The 10,000-nt window shown below is 32.2% G+C and overlaps 2 non-coding genes across 2 annotated transcripts; both read right to left on the reverse strand.

Annotated features, from left to right (window-relative positions):
- Positions 1 to 4,575: 4,575 nt before the first annotated feature.
- LOC115630101 lies at positions 4,576 to 8,586 on the reverse strand. Its single transcript, XR_003996005.1, has one exon. It is a non-coding gene; the product is annotated as a large subunit ribosomal RNA (ribosomal RNA).
- Positions 8,587 to 9,080: 494 nt separating this feature from the next.
- LOC115630106 lies at positions 9,081 to 9,259 on the reverse strand. Its single transcript, XR_003996009.1, has one exon. It is a non-coding gene; the product is annotated as a 5.8S ribosomal RNA (ribosomal RNA).
- Between the last annotated feature and the right edge of the window lie 741 nt (positions 9,260 to 10,000).

Raw genomic sequence — 10,000 nt, forward strand, 5'->3', positions numbered from 1 at the left:
TAACTATATATAAAATTTTACACATGTATAAATACATGTGTACTGTGTTTCTGTCTTTGTACACTATATTAATTGTGTATAATTTTTATACACCTATAGTATATCAAAAACTCATTAAGAACATAGTTCTTAATGTATCACACCAGACTAATTAACGATATAGGGGCAACCAGGTCGGACTTGTTTGGTTTTTCCTACTCCCAAATATCTTTTTCTGTATAGAGGGATTCTAACGACCAGTCGTAATGAACCATAAAAAGGAACAAACTGTCGATACGAAAGAACCATATACATAGTAAAAATTAACGATAGAAGTAAAATATTACAACTATCTTTATGTATATTACGCTACGAATATACAGGATTTATTTGAAATCATTGATTTCTCTTTGCCATATGAAGTAGTTTTGTGCCACTATTTCTTTATGTGACACCTTTTTTTCAAAATATACCACTAAATTATCAAGCCTTCTATTATAATAAAAAAAATATTTACTATAATAGAATCAAGCTTCTCCACTATATATTATTATACTGATGTGTCTATTTATTTATGTGTTGCTGCCATATTATAATTCGTCAACCGCATCTCTATAAGCACTATTATTTTAATGATGCCCCAGTTCATTAAATATTATATGAAGTAATTTTACTTCGTGCTGATGCTAACTCCATGAAGTAGTTTTGTGCCACTACTTCTTTATGTGACAACTTTTTTTCAAAATATACCACTAAATTATCAAGCCTTCTATTATAATAAAAAAATATTTACTATAATAGAATCAAGCTTCTCCACTATATATTATTATACTGATGTGTCTATTTATTTATATGTTGCTGCCATATTATAATTCGTCAACCGCATCTCTATAAGCACTATTATTTTAATGATGCCCCAGTTCATTAAATATTATATGAAGTAATTTTACTTCGTGCTGATGCTAACTCCATGAAGTAGTTTTGTGCCACTACTTCTATCTGCAGTAGCATTTTTTCAAAATGTACCACTAAATTCAACATGTATTTATGCACCTCCATAACCAAACATAAATACATTTATAGTGTGTTTATTACGAATAAACACACTATATTTATTTTAATACCTTGGGACACCATTTGTATATATGGGCTTACTTTAAATTCCACCAGACTTTAGTAAAACCCATATATATTATATGTATTTTATGCACCTCCAAACATAAATACATTTATAGTGTGTTTATTATGAATAAACACACTATATTTATTTTAATACCTTGGGACACCATTTTTATATATGGGCTTACTTTAAATTCAACCAGACTATAGTAAAACCCATATATATTCTATACTAAATGCATCTGCACTATTAATGCCGCCACTACATTAATTTATATGAAAAAGTAATTTTACTTCTTCGTGCAGAAGCACACTCCACAAGTATGTTTTGTGCCACTACTTCTATCTGCAGTAGCATTTTTTCAAAATGTACCACTAAATTCAACATGTATTTATGCACCTCCATAACCAAACATAAATACATTTATAGTGTGTTTATTACGAATAAACACACTATATTTATTTTAATACCTTGGGACACCATTTGTATATATGGGCTTACTTTAAATTCCACCAGACTTTAGTAAAACCCATATATATTATATGTATTTTATGCACCTCCAAACATAAATACATTTATAGTGTGTTTATTATGAATAAACACACTATATTTATTTTAATACCTTGGGACACCATTTTTATATATGGGCTTACTTTAAATTCAACCAGACTATAGTAAAACCCATATATATTCTATACTAAATGCATCTGCACTATTAATGCCGCCACTACATTAATTTATATGAAAAAGTAATTTTACTTCTTCGTGCAGAAGCACACTCCACAAGTATGTTTTGTGCCACTACTTCTATCTGCAGTAGCATTTTTTCAAAATGTACCACTAAATTCAACATGTATTTATGCACCTCCATAACCAAACATAAATACATTTATAGTGTGTTTATTACGAATAAACACACTATATTTATTTTAATACCTTGGGACACCATTTGTATATATGGGCTTACTTTAAATTCCACCAGACTTTAGTAAAACCCATATATATTATATGTATTTTATGCACCTCCAAACATAAATACATTTATAGTGTGTTTATTATGAATAAACACACTATATTTATTTTAATACCTTGGGACACCATTTTTATATATAGGCTTACTTTAAATTCAACCAGACTATAGTAAAACCCATATATATTCTATACTAAATGCATCTGCACTATTAATGCCGCCACTACATTAATTTATATGAAAAAGTAATTTTACTTCTTCGTGCAGAAGCACACTCCACAAGTATGTTTTGTGCCACTACTTCTATCTGCGGTAGCATTTTTTCAAAATGTACCACTAAATTCAACATGTATTTATGCACCTCCAAACCAAACATAAATACATTTATAGTGTGTTTATTTGGAATAAACACACTATATTTATTTTAACACATGGGTATCTTCATATATAGTGTGTTTATAATGAATAAACACACTATATTTTAATGCATAGGTTATTTCATATATAGTGTGTTTATTATGAATAAACACACTATATTTATTTTAATGCATGAGCTACTTCATATGTAGTGTGTTTATTTTGAATAAACACACTATATTTATTTTAACTATACAAATGCATGTTATTTTAGTAATACATTTCATATAAAATGCTACAGCATAAAGAAGTAGTGGCACAAAACACCTATATATACATGGTGTCTGTTGCTTGAACAAACACTTGTATATATTATGAAGGAAAATTTTTCTTCATGGTGCGAGAACACCACTGACTCTATAGGTGTTTTGTGCCACTATTTCTTTATGCGGTAGCATTTTATATAAAATATATGACTAAAATGACATTTACCTCTATAGGTTAAATACGTTTATAGTGTGTTTATTTGGAATAAACACACTGTATTTTAATGCATGGGTTACTTCATATATAGTGTGTTTATTATTAATAAACACACTATATTTATTTTAACACATGGGTTACTTCATATATAGTGTGTTTATAATGAATAAACACACTATATTTATTATAATACCATGTGATACATTTAAGAAACATTTGTATTCCTTAATAAATGCATACTTTGTATGTACATTTATATATATTTACACATGCCAATACTATAATATAGTAAAATTGGCGTGCGGGTGTGCTTGTTTGTAACATTTCTGATATACTATGTACACATTCCAAAGTGATACATAGAGTTATTATATACTTAAGACTTTTCGCATATGCTCAAGTCAAGGGCAAGTATATATTTACGCATGCCAATACTATAATATAGTAAAATTGGCGTGCGGGTGTGCTTGTTTGTAACATTTCTGATATACTATGTACACATTCCATAGTGATACATAGAGTTATTATATACTTAAGACTTTTCGCATATGCTCAAGTCAAGGGCAAGTATATATTTACACATGCCAATACTATAATATAGTAAAATTGGCGTGCGGGTGTGCTTGTTTGTAACATTTCTGATATACTACTATGTACACATTTCATAGTGATACATAGAGTTATTATATACTTAAGACTTTTCGCATATGCTCAAGTCAAGGGCAAGTATATATTTATGCATGCCAATACTATAATATAGTAAAATTGGCGTGCGGGTGTGCTTGTTTGTAACATTTCTGATATACTATGTACACATTCCATAGTGATACATAGAGTTATTATATATTTAAGACTTTTCGCATAAGCTCAAGTCAAGGGCAAGTATATATTTACACATGCCAATACTATAATATAGTAAAATTGGCGTGCGGGTGTGCTTGTTTGTAACATTTCTGATATACTATGTACACATTCCATAGTGATACATAGAGTTATTATATACTTAAGACTTTTCGCATATGCTCAAGTCAAGGGCAAGTATATATTTACACATGCCAATACTATAATATAGTAAAATTGGCGTGCGGGTGTGCTTGTTTGTAACATTTCTGATATACTTATGTACACATTTCATAGTGATACATATATACTTAAGACTTTTCGCATATGCTCCAAGGGGCAAGTATATATTGACTTGTATATATTATATATTTACACGAGCCAATACTATACTAGAATATAGTAATTGGCATGCGCGTTCTTGTTTATAACATTTCTGATACTCTATGTACACATTCCAAAGTGATATACATAGAGTTATTATATACTTAAGACTTTTCGCATGCTCAAAGAGACAAGTATATATTAATTTTATACATAGGGACACCATTATGTATAATATTTTGTAGTATATAGGTGGGTGGTTATAATATATATAGGTTAAATATATATAAAAAAAAAATAATAATAATTAATAATAATGGCAGGCCTTAATGAATACACACACCACCACCAACAGTGAGTGAAACACCGGCTACCATTATTGATGATTCTCGATTGACTCTATATATATATATATTATATATTATTATATATACTACATGCACAATGTACAAAACCATTGCGAAGTCGTATATTTTTATATATAAACATATTATATATATCGTCGAATCATCAAGCAAAGGATAAGCTTCAGTGGATCGCAGTATGGCAGCTGCTCAACCACTTACAACACCTTGCCCGTTACAAAAGTCGTTTACAATTGATTCTAGGCTTTGTCATTGTATTAAATAATGTTTTAATAAGTAACTAGCATTGGCACCAGGTGATCGAAGATCCTCCAAAGTTAACTATGTTACTCATAACATTGGCATCACATATTCATTGTCGTTTATAAATGCATATAAACTTTTAATGATTTAGAAGCCATACAATGCAAATTGCCCCATTTTTATCATTGCAGTCCAGCACGGATACGACCTTAGAGGCGTTCAGGCATAATCCAACGGACGTAGCGTCATACCACTGTTCGCTCGAACAAGTATTGTGCCATAGGTCCGTACCTGCGGTTCCTCTCGTACTACGCAGGAATGCTGTCGCAACAACGTTTTTGTCATTAGTAGGGTAAAACTAACCTGTCTCACGACGGTCTAAACCCAGCTCACGTTCCCTTGCATGGGTGAACAATCCAACGCTTGGTGAATTTTGCTTCACAATGATAGGAAGAGCCGACATCGAAGGATCAAAAAGCGACGTCGCTATGAACGCTTGGCCGCCACAAGCCAGTTATCCCTATGGTAACTTTTCTGACACCTCTTGTTAAAAACTCTTTAAACCAAAAGGATCGATAGGCCGAGCTTTTGCTGTCCCTGTGTGTACTGGACACCGAGATCAAGTCAGCTTTTGCCCTTTTGCTCTATGTGTGGTTTCTGTCCGCACTGAGCTGGCCTTGGGACACCTCCGTTATTATTTGAGAGATGTACCGCCCCAGTCAAACTCCCTACCTGGCAATGTCCTTGAATTGGATCATACCGGAGTAATTGGAGTTATACCAAATTCATAAATTGAAAATACACATAAATGCGCATCCTCTCATTATTAGAATTTGTTTGCAATTATATAACAAACTCATGATACTTTGATCAAGAAGCTTGCATCAAAACCCAATACCATAAGATATATAAAAATATATCCGTATAATGGCTAGGAAATGATACACGTTCCATTTAATCAAGTAAGTAAGGAAACAATAAGAGTAGTGGTATTTCATTGGCGATACTAAACCGAAATCTAATATCTCCCACTTATTCTACACCTCTTATGTCTCCTTACACTGCCAGATTAGAGTCAAGCTCAAAAGGGTCTTCTTTCCCCGCTAATTATTCCAAGCCCGTTCCCTTGGCTGTGGTTTCGCTAGATAGTAGATAGGGACAGTAGGAATCTCGTTAATCCATTCATGCGCGTCACTAATTAGATGACGAGGCATTTGGCTACCTTAAGAGAGTCATAGTTACTCCCGCCGTTGACCCGCGCTTACTTGAATTTCTTCACGTTGACATTCAGAGCACTGGGCAGAAATCACATTGTGTCAACACCCGCTAGGGCCATCACAATGCTTTGTTTTAATTAGACAGTCGGATTCCCCAAGTCCGTGCCAGTTCTGAATTGATTGTTAATTGATAATCGTTATAATTTAAAAGAGCTAAAACTGAAAGGTTTAACCCCTCCAGATTAGTATTCTTAAAAATTTTAGCAAGAAAGTTCCACAATTGGCTACGTAACTAACAATCCGGGGAACAAATGACGATCATTAAAAATAATCGAAATTCTATTTACCCAGAACGAGAACATAAACCATGTTATTGTTTCCCAATCAAGCCCGATTATCTCAATCTTCAGAGCCAATCCTTATCCCGAAGTTACGGATCTAATTTGCCGACTTCCCTTACCTACATTATTCCATCGACTAGAGACTCTTCACCTTGGAGACCAGCTGCGGATATTGGTACGGCCTGTTGAGAAGTTTGCGTGTCCCCACCATAAATTTTCAAGGTCCGAGGAGAAAATATCGACACAACAGTATATGTCATGCTCTTCTAGCCCATCTACCATATCTCTCTGCGAAAGACTTCCATGGTAGTACGGCTATAAAACAGAAAAGAAAACTCTTCCGATATCTCTCGACGGCTTCTTTATGGTCGTTCCTGTTGCCAGGATGAGCACAAGGCCCATATTTAATAACAAACGGATACTCAACAGGTTACGGAATTGGAACCGTATTCCCTTTCGTTCAAAATTATTCAAGTGTATCAATAATAATATGTATGTTGTGTATATATATATATATTTTTACTTGAAAATTTTCGGCTTTCGCCTTGAACTTAGGACCGACTAACTCGTGATCAACCACTGTTCACACGAAACCCTTCTCCACTTCAGTCCTCCAAGGTCTCATTCGATTATTTGCTACTACCACCAAGATCTGTACCAATGGCGGCTCCATGCAGGCTTACGCCAAACACTTCTACGCACACCATTGTACCTTCCTACTCACTAAAGTTTCAAAATTTATATTTTTATATAAATATGAATCATTTACTTTAGCGGTAATGTATAGGTATACAACTTAAGCGCCATCCATTTTAAGGGCTAGTTGCTTCGGCAGGTGAGTTGTTACACACTCCTTAGCGGATTACGACTTCCATGTCCACCGTCCTGCTGTTTTAAGCAACCAACGCCTTTCATGGTATCTGCATGAGTTGTTAATTTGGGCACCGTAACATTACGTTTGGTTCATCCCACAGCGCCAGTTCTGCTTACCAAAAGTGGCCCACTGGGCACATTATATCATAACCTTAAACTTCATTTCAAGAAAGTTAAGGTTCTTACCCATTTAAAGTTTGAGAATAGGTTAAGATCGTTTCGACCCTAAGGCCTCTAATCATTCGCTTTACCAGATAAGATTATTTTATGCAATATATAAATGCACCAGCTATCCTGAGGGAAACTTCGGAAGGAACCAGCTACTAGATGGTTCGATTGGTCTTTCGCCCCTATACTCAATTCTGACAATCGATTTGCACGTCAGAACTGTTTCGGTCTTCCATCAGGGTTTCCCCTGACTTCAACCTGATCAAGTATAGTTCACCATCTTTCGGGTCACAGCATATATGCTCAAGGTACGTTCCAGTTAGAGGTATAAATAATATAAATATTATTATACATAACTATATAGAGCGCCCCGGGATTGAATTAATAAACTATATAAAATAATTTAAAAACTAATCCCATTTGTATTGGTAGTCAAGTTAATTACGCCATTAGGTTTATAAAATAAATCCCAATGACTTGCATATATGTTAGACTCCTTGGTCCGTGTTTCAAGACGGGTCCCGAAGGTATCCTGAATCTTTCGCATTGTTAATCATACAAGTGCCTATAATAAATATAAATATCATAGATATAAATATCATTATATAATTTCGAAAAATTAACACACTGTATTTCATATCAATCTATCAGCACTTTATCAAATTTAATGACATTTATTCTATGTTATCAATGGGCAAGCCATAATAATTTGAATAAACTATAAGCCATATTTTATGATAAATTTTTGTATATGCTAATAGATTACAATGTCCTTATATGGGAAAAATGCACACTATTATTAATAATATTTATTAAATATTATAATTATAATGATGAATTTCCCATAATGGATATTCAGGTTCATCGGGCTTAACCTCTAAGCAGTTTCACGTACTATTTAACTCTCTATTCAGAGTTCTTTTCAACTTTCCCTCACGGTACTTGTTTACTATCGGTCTCATGGTTATATTTAGTTTTAGATGGAGTTTACCACCCACTTAGTGCTGCACTATCAAGCAACACGACTCTTTGGAAATCATCATCTAGTAATCATTAACGTTATACGGGCCTGGCACCCTCTATGGGTAAATGGCCTCATTTAAGAAGGACTTAAATCGTTAATTTCTCATACTAGAATATAGATGTTCCATACACTGCATCTCACATTTGCCATATAGACAAAGTGACTTAGTGCTGAACTGTTTTCTTTTCGCTCGCCGCTACTAAGAAAATCCTTGTTAGTTTCTTTTCCTCCCCTAATTAATATGCTTAAATTCAGGGGGTAGTCCCATATGAGTTGAGGTTGTATAAATATATTTTCATTTATTAGAAAAAAATATTTCTAATAATTTAATACATATATATATATATTTTATGTGAAATGAGAACACAACTACCCATTAAAATTCAATTAAAAGAAGAAAAAGTTCATAGTCCCAATCATTTTTATACTTTTTATATTCTTTTTATATTTATATTCGCACAACATTAATAAGAGGCAATTCTAGATAAAATGTATTTTATGCTAGACATTCCTCAGTATTAAATGAATTGTGTGAAAAAAAAGAAAGTATAAATTTTCTTCTTTTCATCACTCTCATATACAATTTTATATAGGAATATTATGTTTGTATATTTATGAGATGATGTGTGTGTTTCATTTCATATATATATTGTTGTATTATATGCTCTTAATATTATGAATATATGAATATATATATCCAATAATATACCATATGCTTTAAATATTTTGTATATTAAACAAAATATTTATTAAGCAACTTAATTAGCATAGTCTTACAACCCTCAACCATATGTAGTCCAAGCAGCACTTCAAAATTAATTAAAGTACATAACAGCATGGACTGCGATATGCGTTCAAAATGTCGATGTTCATGTGTCCTGCAGTTCACACGATGACGCACAGTTTGCTGCGTTCTTCATCGACCCATGAGCCGAGTGATCCACCGCTTAGAGTTTTATATTGATGTTTTTGTTTGTTTTTATATGTCATATATGATTTTATTGAAAGAAATTAAAAATACACCATTTTATTGGCATATATCAATTCCTTCAATAAATTGTATTTAGACCTAAATAAATGCTGCGTAATGACTTAGTTTAATATAATCAGTTTTTTGTAGCATATATAATTTTATATGTGTGGATTTGAATATTTTTCATCGATTATATTAAACATTAACCTGGGCATTTTCACACACACAAGTAGTATGTGAAAAATAGGTACAACATTGTTTAATTTAGGTGTTTATTATTGCATGTTTTTTCCATTGTATGCAACTTATAAATTAATAATGAAGCAATACAATTATTTAGCAATAATATATTTTAAATCAAAACATATATATATGTATTGATTTGATTTGATTGACCTTTCTATATAAATATGTTGCGTAAAGACTTAGTTTAATATAATCAGTTTTTTGTAGCATATATAATAATATGTGGATTATTTTCATCGATTATATTAAAGCATTAACCTGGGCATTCTCACACACGTCTGCGTGAAAAATAGGTACAACACTTATTTACTTTAGGTCATATATGTTGTGTGTAAAATTTTATATTTTACACATTTTTATATGTATATAGTGTATGTATGGCAATATATGTGTGTGTATATGGTAGTATTATATATATTTGGTATTATCAATATTTATTGAATAATACCTTTGTATCATTAATTTTGATATTAAATA

Source organism: Scaptodrosophila lebanonensis, unplaced genomic scaffold (assembly GCF_003285725.1).
Source record: "Scaptodrosophila lebanonensis strain 11010-0011.00,11010-0021.00 unplaced genomic scaffold, SlebRS2 tig00000320-arrow-arrow-pilon, whole genome shotgun sequence".
Classification (NCBI taxonomy): domain Eukaryota; kingdom Metazoa; phylum Arthropoda; class Insecta; order Diptera; family Drosophilidae; genus Scaptodrosophila; species Scaptodrosophila lebanonensis.